Genomic DNA, 12,432 nt, shown 5'->3' on the forward strand with positions numbered 1-12,432 from the left:
AGCTGTGGGAGTGGGGGGAAGGAAGAGGGGACAGACATTATGAGCAGGCTGTAGCAGCACTTTCACATGCTGTTTTGTTTTTCTTGCCTGCTTCATGCACCTCAAGTGAAGAACATAAGTTTAGGCCCTTCCCAGGTCTGCAGCCTGGTGCGCCTTTCTTGTGAGTGCAGAAGTGTCGGGCACTGCTGGTGCTCTCTCTTCAAGATGCAAGTCACAAACCATGAAGTGTTTTCCCTACCTTCCACAAGGCACCAGGAACTGACATTCTGGAATAAGTCTACGTTCAGGAATGCACTTTTCCAGTCGAACTGCTAAACGAATATGCTCCGGCTGACGCAGCCTGCAGGTTCACATGCAAAGCATGACTGATCGTTTCAGACAGGAAAAATTAAAAAAAGAAAGAATCAAAAAGGAGAAAGAATTTAATCTGAACGTTAAACAGAAAACTAAGAGACATAGAGAACTAAATGTGCGTCAGGGGAACTTCAGCTTGGACATTAGGAGATGGTTGTTCACTGGGAGGGGGGTTGGTCACTGGAAGAGGCTCCCCAGGGAAGTGGTCATGGCACTGAGGCTGTCAGAGTACAAGGAGCATCTGGACAGTGCCTTTAATCATATGGTTTAGTTTTAGGTAGTTCAGCAAGGAGCAGGAAAATTGACTTGATGATCTTTATGAGCCCCTTCCAACTTGAGATAATCTGTGATTCTGTGACATGTTGTGCTCTGGTGCAGAATCAGTGATCCGGCACAGTTTAGTCACTTTTCTTAAAACAATTGCCTGTTCTTCTCTCGTTTCACCCATTTGAAGTATGGGAATGGGAATCTTCTCTTTTCAGTTTAGCCACTGAAGAAGGAGAAATCCAGCTGCTATTTAAATAACCAAAACAATAACCCATATGAAACATGGATTAATATATTGGCTGAGGTGCAGACAAGTCACACTCTTATTCTCCTGCTCGTGTTAATAATTTTGTTGTCATCTGTTTGTACTTTATTGTTTTCAGTGCTGGAATAGCCACTTAAGTCCCCTGCCATTTACTTTGTTCTGTAGTTAGATGTCGATCTTGTTGATGTTTATAAAAGTGCCAGTGCCTTCACATGAACTTGCAAACATATTGGTTGCCTTTGTAGAGAAATAAAACCTTATAGGATTATTTACAAGGACTAAAGGCACTGTGAATATCAAAGGAAATTCCTGATTTTCAATTCAAACTTACACTTGGAAGTACACTTTGGCATTGTTCACCTAAGTCAAGTTAATATTTTTAATAAAACATCTTTGCAAAAGATATGAAAAAGATACATTTGTGAATCACTGGATTTCTAGGCAAGATATGAAGGTCAAAGGAACTAAAGTACTGTTTGATGGAGGGAAATTAAAAAAACAAACAATAGAAGTGGCTAGGTTGTAGCTTCTACTCATGTCACAAACAAAGCTGGGTTGATGTGTTTGGCTGCTGTTTTAAAAAAGGCAGAGGGCAAAACTGTTTTCAGTTCTACCAGCAACCCCAATTAGCCTGGACTTGTCTGGATCAAGTCACAAGAGGGAAATGCCCTTTTATGTCAGTGATTTCCTAAGTACTGAGCCCCTCTGAGCAGTTAACAGAGACTGTACAGGGGAATTATGTGGTGGATGCTATTTTCTATTCAGTACTTTCTAAAATGAAATCCAAAAGGTTTTTTGCTCTGAGTTGCACCGATACTTTGCAAGTTGTCCCCATTCATCACACGACATCAGGAGAAGCCCACTGCTGACAGCCATTGCCAGGAAGCTGAGCAGATAGCACAAACAAGAAATGTCACCTTCTCACCATTTGAAGAGAAAAAAGGGGGGGCTGGGAGCTGTGTGTTTGGTGAGATGTGGAAACACAAGTTTGCTGAAGCCAGAAGCTGTATCAGCAATTAATTTAATTCATTTGATCTCAAGAGTTCTGGTTTCTTAATCTGTGTGTCTGCTCTGACCTCTCATTATACCCTGTCCAGAGACAAGAGGTGGGGGGTTTTCACCAGGCTAATCTGAGGGGGGAGTTGAATTGAACCCAAGGTTCACTGGGCAGTGCCAAGCAGCATTTGGGTGCTGAGTGAGACTGACATGTCCCAGCAGTGGGATTTGGGAATCTCTAGTAATATCAGAGAAACTGGATGCTGAGCACTCCAGAACCAGGTGATATTTTGGCCTGTCTATAAAGAGGACATACCTTGAAGACGGGGAAGCTGAAGGACTCTCCCTGGTGCTTGTAAAGCAGAATTGTATCTTCATCAGTTGCATTAGATGCAAAGTTTACAAAGCACTTTGGGAATTTACTATACGGTAAAAAGAAGCGAGAATTACAAGACAAAAAACCAAAATGATCAAGATTTATATGCACTCAGCTGTAAGAAATGCTTTCCCAAAGGGTGCAGTTAAGCAATTAACAACCCTCCCACACCCTGTTATAAAGTGTACGTGCATTTTGGAATTTGAAGCAGGGCTTGTTACAGCAGAAGACGTTGAGCTCAGAATTGGCAGTACTAACAATTAACACCTTAAAATACTGTCAGTTCCTGCTGATGGAAAGCAGACATCCCCTGTGCTGTGGGTGTAAAGGTTTTGTTACCAGGTAGCTCCACCTCTCTGTAATCTGGGCAGTTCTTGCTCTGACTCGGATAAGGGCATCATGGCATATACCTTTCATTTATTAAAAGTAAGTAGTTTAAGTGCTCCAATGATACTTGTTAACTATATTCCAGAAATAATAGTCAGTATTGCACACAATTTGTGTTGCAATAGCCCACAGAGACCTTTGCCCAGGCTGGTCACAGCTGGGCTTTGTGCAGAACGTGCATAATGTGCTCATGATGACCAATATCTCCTGCTTGAGAGAGGTACCAGCCAGGAGGAAAGAAACCTGGAGACCTGTGTCACTGTGTCCTTGTGTCACAGGCCTGTTGATTATCGGAGGCTCTGGCTTCACAGAGATTGTTGGTATGTCACTGTCACAGTCTTTCAGATTGGAAAAATACCCTTTTCTCCCTTTCCTGGCCAGCTTCTGCATCTGACCCCTCTTGGTTTTTTGGTGTTTCCTGCCACAGAATGGCCATTGTCCCAGGCAATGTTGCAAATCCCTTTCATAGCACCTAATTCATGACATTTTATAACTCATCCCCTAACCTCTCCTGTGGTTATTGCTTCAAATCAGAGAGGGATAACCTCACTCCTGAAGTGCAAGACTTGCTGGGACCACACCACATGTGGTCTCCTGGGAGCAGTGAACATTGTTCCAGAGGCTCCTGCCAGGGTTTTGAAATCTTTCCTTAAAGACTTATTTCAAACCTTATTTTGGCTTTGAAGATGCTTTAAAGGCACACAAATTATTGAATAAAATTTTAAATAAGGAAAACCTGATTATGTTCTATAAATATTAATCTCAGAATGTAATTGCTCTACTACTCTATTATATTACAATAAACCTGCTGGTGTTGCAGCATTTTAAATAAGTGTTAGATCATTTAGTTTGTTCTAACACTTTTGGTGGCAACAATCTTCAGTCTGAAACAAGATTGCAATTTACTGATTAAAGCAGTATCACCTCATCAAGTGAGATTGTGTAGATTGTGTTCTTTTTTTTTATTTTACCTTTTTTTTTCTTTTTATTTACTCTTACTAAATATTTCGTTTTTAGAGCATCTTATGCCTTTTCTACTCTCGCTGTTTAATTGACATTAATAAAATGTTCATAACCCCACTGACCCAGAAAGTGTTGCATATCCAAGGCACACGATCAAGGTTTGGTGTGGAAGTGGTACCTCTGAAAAACTACCCAGGGCTGTGTCAGGCCTTCGGGATGTAATCTGTCCATACGAGTTCAGATACAGTATTGTTTCATATTTGTTTTACTGGCTGCTTATGGGACTAATTGGAGACTTTGGAAGGGGAGCTGAGAGAACTGGATTATATTTAGGTCTATTTCTGCATCAGAATGGTCTGGAACAGCATGTTGGAACTTATATTTGGTAAAAATACCATGGCATCATTCAATTGACAGAGGGCATCTGGCCCTTCTCTCTATTCATGGAGGAGGAGCTGTATGTGAGACATGAAAAGAAGGCAAATTGAACAGAATGAATAAAGCCACAGCAGTTTTTGCTGGAGCAAAATAGTTGAATTGAAGCTGGTATTTGCCTTCTCCAGTCCAAATGAAGCAGTGGTGGATTCCATGCCAAGAGATGTGTTTCCCATCACATCTCATTCAGTTTAGCATCTTATTAGTTGCAGTCAAATATTTTCATAACTAACAACTGTGCTCTTAATGATCTATTCTGCACACACAGATGAAATGAGAAATGAACCTGCACATACAATGAAAGTGAGTTTTTACCTTTAAGTAGGTGCTCTTATAAACATTTGTGCACCATTCTTTGCCCTGTGGCCTGTGCTATTTTTCAGTCCCCACAGCCAAACCTTTCCTGAAAGTTAAAGACACTACTTTTATCATCGAATTGAAATTGCTCTGAGTACTGTAGAGCACTTCCCTCAAAAAGCATCATGTAGCTTGTACACATCTTTAACAAGTGATGACTACATGTCCACTTGCATGTGTACAACCTCACTGGAGGAACTTGCCTTCAAGGTGAGTTTGACCCAGATGTGAGGGCAAGCACAACCTAAACCAGTGCCAGGTAAATACCAAAATCATGTGCATAAGACTAAAAGTTGTTACCACTGTGGTCACTTTTCAAATTTCTTAGCCTCAAATGTCTTGGATAAAATGTCTTTATAGGCCTCTGCAGAACAAACACCTGGTCAGGCACAGAGTTGTTTATGAAAGTGGGTTAGTATGTGGCACACACTGATCAACAGAAATATTTGTGCAAGTAGATAAGAGTTGCACCACAAATGCTCACAGGATGTGACAATACTCTGGGTGGGCTTAGGGACATAGAATCATGGGATAATTTAGGTTGGAAAAAGCTCTAAGGTCATTGAGTCCAACCATTAACCTAACGCTGAACAGGCTCACCACTAAATCACGTTTCCAAGTACCCCATCTACACATCTTTTTGAGCACTTCCAGGGATTGTGATTCCAACACTTCTCAGGGCAGCCTGTTCCAGTGGTTGACTGCCTTTCAGTGAAGAAATTTTTCCCTGAGTAAAATCTAAACCTCCCCTGGCATGACTTGAGGCCAGACTTGTGTTCCGGACCCCTCCCCTGCTCCATTGCCATTCCCTGGACACACTCCAGCACCTCAAGGTCTTTCTTGTTGTGAGGAGCCTAAAACTGAACCCAGGATTCAAGGTATGGCCTCACCAGTGCCCAGCACAGGGGGACAGTCACTGTCCTGATCCTGCTTGTCACAGTATTGCTGATACAATGATCATAGCCAGTGTATTTGCTTTCCTTTTTTAAGGGCTTGCTAATATCCCTGTATGAAAATTTATTATTATTTTCTTATGGGCTACTTTAAATATACCTTTAGTAAGGTTGAAAACACTAGATTCTTACTTGGGATATAGTCTGCATTGAAAACATGGATAGGAGTGGAGAACAGAACAGCAATACACATCCTAACTGTAAATTAACAACATGTGGTGATCTGCCTCGTAGCCATGCCAGACTCAGTGTCATTGTCTCCAGTGATACACTCCTTTTAAGGGTGTTTAATCAGCCAAAGTATTTTAAATGTTTTGTGAAATCTTTAAAATAAGAGAACGGGAAATATCTCACCTGTTTCTTTCCACTGGCTTTCCAGCACATTGCTGTTAAAACCAGGTAACTTTAGCTCTCTGATGGCAACCTGCTGGTGACATGGGAAGACATTGCTTCATTAGGGTCAGTTATGCTTTAAAAAAATCTTTAAAGTCAATGTAAAAAGTGGGTGCAACTGTGGTAACATGTTTAAATTACATAAAACTTAGTAAATGAATGCATTTGAAAGCAGTTCTTCTGGTCTTTTGCTCAGGTACATCTAAGTGTCAGCTGTGGGTGAATATCCATTTTCTTTTAAGAGCAGTTTGTCATTTTCTCTTAGAATGATTTTCCCAAATTCAAGCACATTTCCTTCCTGCAGTTAAAAGCTGAGTGAACAGAACTGTATTTTTCAACTCATAAATCCTCTAAAAAGGAAATCTCATTAGTGTAATGAATACACTGAATGGTTGTTTGTTATAGACAATTAACCTCCATTAATTGGAGTGGTGTGCTCACAGAAGTGGGATTGTTTATTTGACAGAATGATTTTCTTTTTTTTTGGTGGGGAGAAGAAGGCGTTTCAGATAACTTGCCAAAATAACTTCATCTCTGGCTGGTGGCACTGAGTAACTGAGGGCAGTGCAAATGAAAGCTGTCTGCAGAGTGGCAGAGGGACTTTGTGACACTGAATGACCACGAAGTGGAACAGCAGGTGAAATTTGGTGCCGATGGGTAGAAAGAAGGATAAATGGAGATTTTCTCCAAAAAGAGATTTTTCTTTCAAAAGCACAACAACAGGGTTTGGCCTAACTGCTCAGGAAAGAGCTCGGGCTGTAACTGGTAGTTTTATGAAAACAGTAGTGTTCAGCAGCAGCCAAGAGGTAAAAAGAAGAGAGTCTGCCTGGAACTGCTGGCAGAGGAGCATAGAACAAAATAGAGTTTGCTCTTATGCTGCAGTGTAAATCCTCAGCTTGGCTCCCTGTGGAACACCAACCATCCCTGTGCTCTCCACAGCTCAGAAAACATCTCTGTTCCCTGGCTACTTGGTGGGACACAGAGGTGCCCAGATTTCAGGGTGTTGTAGAGCACATGCTCCTCCACCGTGGCCAGGACCAACGTGGGTTGTGTGTGTAGGATTGTGCCCAGATCTGGGTCCAGGCTGACCTGCTGCCTGTGGTTTCACTGGCCCACTCCTTCCTTGCCCATTGTACTCACTGCTCTCAGTCCCAATGACTTGCATTTATCCAGGCATGTCCCTGAAATGCAAATCAGATGCAAATCAACATAGATACCCCTGCATGAGCCCGAGGGTCGAGGATCCTGCAGTGGGGTAATTCCCAGAGCCAGGGACCAGCAGGGGTGATTCCCAGAGATGGGGACCAAGCACTGCTGCCTGCCATGAGAAGCATTGACCTTGAAGGGGCTGAGGGGCGTTCAAAGCCCCCTCCTGCCACTGTGCAGGGTCACTACCAAAGGTTTGCCCGTTGGGGAGGTCTTTTGGAAGGTTTGGGATGTTAACATTCAGAGATAAGGGGGGAGCAGGCTGCTACAGTTCCACTGAGAGGAGTGTCAGGGAGATGTCTAATCTTACAATCCACTTATGTCCTTGGGAAAAAAATGTTACCATTCTGTCTCCCTCTGTTTAATTTAGTGGCCTTCAGGGACAATTGCTCAGTCATAGAAAGATGAGCTTCAGAGTCTGGAGCCCTGATACCACAAGCTTTCCTGCCTTTGCAAGCACTGGAGTCTGACACACGTGCAATGGAACGGAAAAGGTACTAATTAATATATTTTATATTGATGTTGCATTTTCTTCTGCTGTTGAATCATTTTGCTATCAGCTATATGATTTTATTGGTAGGTCTAACAGTTTCTTTTTCTGATGTTAGTTTTTCCTTGTTTGTGAGATGAAATTGATGCTGCTATTAGGGATCTCTGTCGCCTGCTATCATCACAAATGTAAGGAAGGCATTATTATCTTTATAAAACTTGCATTAGCATTTACTGCTGTGGTTATTTCTTAGACATTCTGTATCTGTGTGGCCGCCTGTTGTGAAGCTGAGAAAATGTTAATGGAAAATGTTCCAATTCTAAAGTGCAGCGATCAATATGCAATACTTCTCACATGTTAACCTTTACCATATGGATTTAATATCACATCTGATTTACACCTAATAAAACAGGAGACTGCCTCTAGAGTTATTATTTTTTCCTTTTTTTTTTTTTATTATTATTTTTTTAAATGGAACATTTTCTGCTTCAGGTATTACTGTGTGCCACATTTTGGTCAAGGAACCATCCTATGGCCAAACCCAGTACCTAACTGATCTGACTTCAGCCATCTCCCAGCCACGGGCAAAGCTGGATCTCTCATTCCGAACTCTGTTTCTGATTGTTTAAACCTGAGGAAAAATGAACTACATAAACAGAAGTGCTCTGGGTTTACTGGAGTAACCAGCATGAACATTTGTCACACCATCTCTAGAGTTCTCTGTAACATTTTAAACTAAACTCTTGGACATTTCTGGCTGTGATCATCAGATTTAGTTTGCAACATTGACAGCCAGAAGTGGGCATCCTGCTGTCCTGATTTGTAAGCCAGTTCAACCCTGCTTATTTCAGTGGGATCACACAAGAGGTGATTCCAGGGCAGTTCTGACTGGTTGACCTTACTGATAGTCTGCTCATCTCAACCAGTACCTCCTATTTCACATCATGGCTCTTTTTTAGCAGATATTTTGTGGTTTTCCACTTCAGTGTTTTAATTGTGTGTCTTTAGTATTTTAGTGTCTCTTCAGTGTTCAATGTCCTCTTCAGTGTTTTAATGGTGGGTGTCTCTCTAAGTTATAATACACCAAGTTTTGACTGCACTAAAAAGATATGTATTGACTTTCTTCTATTTAATCAATAAACAGTTAACCCCCAGCCACCTGTGCCCTGGTAGCAGTGGAAGGGCACTTGAAAATGGTGACAAAAGATACATCACAAGATATTCCTCACTGATATGCCAGGGCCCTCTTGCCCAGGTGGAGGATACTCCCAGCAAAGCACGTCCCACGAGTCCAGGATACCTGCATTTTTTAAGAACACGTTTTCCCACCTACAAATCCACGTCTATAAATGTGGTACCCACAAAGAAGCAGGTCCCTGCCCTTTCCAGATGTTGAATCTCAAATACTGTGCACATGCCACGTGTAGACAGAAATTCTAGAAGCAAATGAGAAGGCTGTTAGCACAGATTTTTGTCAAGCCACAGAACTGAGGCACAGTGAGAGGGTGGAGGGTGCTATAGCAGGATGAGGGCCTTGCTGAGGTGCTCCTGCAGAAGTGGAGCAGGGCAAAAGCATCATATTTAGTGTGCATGTACTCTGAGAGGTCAGTCCCCACCAGCTCCAGCCTCCCAGCTGTACTTGGATTTCCCTGTTTAGAGGACTAATTTGCCCCATAGCAAAGACCAGAGGAAAAGAATTACGTGTACGTGCTCTGGGCAACTGGGATTTCAGGACTGTGGTTGAAAATGGAGAGTGCTCTGCCTGGATAGCCTGGATATCTCAGTGACTCCTGTCTGGGTGCCTTGTGCATCCTGGCTGAAGCCTCCTGCCCAAGATCAGGCAGCACCCAAGCAGAGCACCTGGAACAAAACTTGTCTTGCATACGTCGCACGTGGACTTCCCTGCCAGTCTGCTCGAGGCAGGAATCTCCAGGGATTTTACCTACTGTTTTGAGGGAAATGAAATCCTGCCTCAGGAGCTCCACAGGTTATGTGGGCTTTGACTGGCATTATTCCCATTCATTCACCTTCCTCACCTGCTTTCAGAATGGTACTATTTATGATTTTCTCCTCTGCAGGCCTTACACCCCTCTACAGAGGCAAGCAACAAGAACGAGCTTAATTCCTAACATGCTCATGTATTCTCTTTTCTTTCAGCTTCCTCTGAGCTGTGTATCACACCTGACCATTTACTCTGTTAGGAGTCTGAAAACATAGTCAAGTCTTAGAAAGTACCAATTATTTTCGTTGTGCCACTGAATAATAGACTGGAAGGCAAGATGCCTGAAGTGCATCAAAGGCCCAGTGAAGGTCTGTAGAGACGCCTGTGCTATTTTAGGAATAAATATGTGCAGCCTAAGTAATGTGTAACTACTGCATTTAAAGATCTATGGCATGATGAGAACAGAGGGTGCTTCTGGTGACAGGAGCTTGAGAGCATCCTTGGCAGAGGAATAAAGTGACTAACTACAAAGCACATAGATACTTCTGTGATGGGAGATGATAATCAGTCAGAGAAGAACTAAAAGATGGATAAGGGACTGGATAAAAGTAGATGGAGAGAAGCTGTAGGATTGAGGTGCTGGGCAGAGAGGGACCTTTCTTGTACAATGCAAGACCTCAAACCCCGTGGAGTCTGCCCTTGGCAGGGAAACCTGGGGGAAGGTCTTGTGTTGAGCTGGGCAGCAGAGCAAGGTGAAGAGCACCTTGTTCCTGCATGAGAGGGGTTAGAAATAGGCTTGGGGCTACCCACCAGGGTGAGCAGCTGCCCCAGGGATACCTGCAGTCTCAGTGGTAACTTAGGTGGTGGGGACAGAGGGGAAGGAAGCTTTGGGAAGTTGAATGTGGCTCTGCTGGGTGGTCCAGGATGTGCAGTACCAGCACCTGCTGAGCCTGCACAGTGTACAGCTGTGTGCTGCTTTCTTTCAGGAGTTTTAAATTCCTCCCTGAAAAGCAATATCTGGAAGGGCTGCAGGTTTGGATCAGTCCTTTCTTGACAACCATGAGTGGCTCATGGCATTCTCCAAGACCAGTAAGTCCTCTGACAGACCTGTCTCAAGTGCATGAAATGTTGCTGTGACCCTGGGGTCTCTGATGCCAAGGGTGGGCTCAGCATGGGAGAAGAAATAGGTTTGTGGTGATCCCTTGTGTCACTTGTTCCCCCAAAACTTCTCAGACAGGCAGTGAGGACCAAGCTGCACTCTGAAACCGAAGAGGCTGGCGTCACATGAGGCATAGTCATATTATTTAAGCAGGTGTTAGTGGAGCCTGAGATCCTGATTATGCGGTTTCAGTGATGAGTTAATTCTTTATGGCTGGAGGTGAACATGAGGAAAATGTACAGGAGGCCAGACAAGCACCTCACAGCCTTTGTGGCGAGAGGCAGGAGCTGTTTCAGAGCGATAAACAGCTGCACACTGTGCTGGCATTAATGCAGCCGCCGAGAGAGTTTTCTCCTGTGTTAATCTATGAATTTCATAGCCCAACACTCCATTACTTATTTATAGATTTATAGCTCTTCCCCCTCCCTCTCCCCCCAAGCATCTGGCTGCTGTACATGAGACACACAGTTGTAATTACAAAATGCCTTCTGAACAGCTATCCCCGCCCCTGTCACCCGCTGTGGGTCGCAGGTAGTCATGGACCTTGCACAGTACTTGGCTGGGCACCTGCTGGCTCAGGAGCACCTGCTGAGCACCCAAGGCTGGATCAGTGCCATCCAGGGCCCACCCCACACTCTGCCTCAGCTTGTACCAGAGCTGGGACCAATTGCCGTGCCAGGGTGCACGGTGGGACCCATGGGGAGGGATGATTTCCTCTGGCAGCAGTAATAGATGTCTCTGTTGCACCTCAGAGGGATGTAGGTGGCCTAGGTCCTCCCTACTGCTCATGCCAGAAAAAGAGCTGGATCAGTTAATATATTTTGGGTCTGCTGCATCATTTTCTCCTGTGTGCAGGTTTTTTTTTCCACTCATTGGAGTAATAATCCTACACGTGGCAATTTGCTCCTCTCGGGGACTGTGCTTTGGGCTGCCTCCGGGCTGGGGCGGTATCACAGCACGTGCAGTGCAGGGGTGTCTTTGAAATGATGTTGTGCATGTATTTTTGCTGTGAGTTACATGTGAGGTGTGTGTTTCACTGACTGCAGGAGCTGGGATCTTCTCTGCAGCCCTGCGTGGGGAAAGGCAGCTCCAGGACCACGGCCCATGTGTGGAGTTTATCTGGCCATTGGCATCTCCAGGTGCATGTAAGTCCTAGGACTTTATAGTAACTGCTGTGAGAGATTCAATGAGAAAAGCAATCTTTTGAAGATGAATATGTTACCTATGCAGTAGGGGATTTAGAGGATAACTGGTGCCTCTTGGAACAGCCAGAAGCAAGCAGCTATGAGACAGTACAGTGCCTGCTTCTGTGCACCACAGTAGGTCACACACATTACACTTTCTGCCAGGCAAGATTTCTCTACGTGTTTTCGAAGACAGCTTCAAGAAAACGTGTTTTTCAGCAGTCAAGATGAGGAGCCAAAAATGCAAAGAATAAAAACTGCACAGTCACTGGCAGAGGTCAACATTCAGTACCTGTTAGCACATTGTGCTTTCTAATATGTCTCTGTTATTTCTGCAGCGTGTGCTGTGCTGGAGTGCAGAGATCCTGGTTGTGACAGTCCCTGTCCTTGCAGTGTTGATGAAAGGTTCAAGGCCCTGACATCCAGCCTGTACCTGGTTCCTCAGTGTGAGTACAGAGGCTTTAGGAGCAGCTGCCTTGTAGTATTTTGTTTTACCTTGCCAGTGCTTCAGTTGCAATGTAGTATCTTGCAAAGCTCTTTGTCATTTTAGCACTTCTGCTGCATCTCCACTTGTGTTCTTGTTGCATATAATTGTTGGGTCTGAGTGTTACTGCTGGTGTCTTTGTGTTTTTCTGAAGCTGAAGGATACCACTTAGATCTGTAGATACCTACTTTTTTTTTTTACTTCACTATATTTTAATGATT

The sequence above is a fragment of the Myiozetetes cayanensis genome, unplaced genomic scaffold (assembly GCF_022539395.1).
Source record: "Myiozetetes cayanensis isolate MyiCay16 unplaced genomic scaffold, myiCay2020 scf5-8, whole genome shotgun sequence".
Classification (NCBI taxonomy): Eukaryota; Metazoa; Chordata; class Aves; order Passeriformes; family Tyrannidae; genus Myiozetetes; species Myiozetetes cayanensis.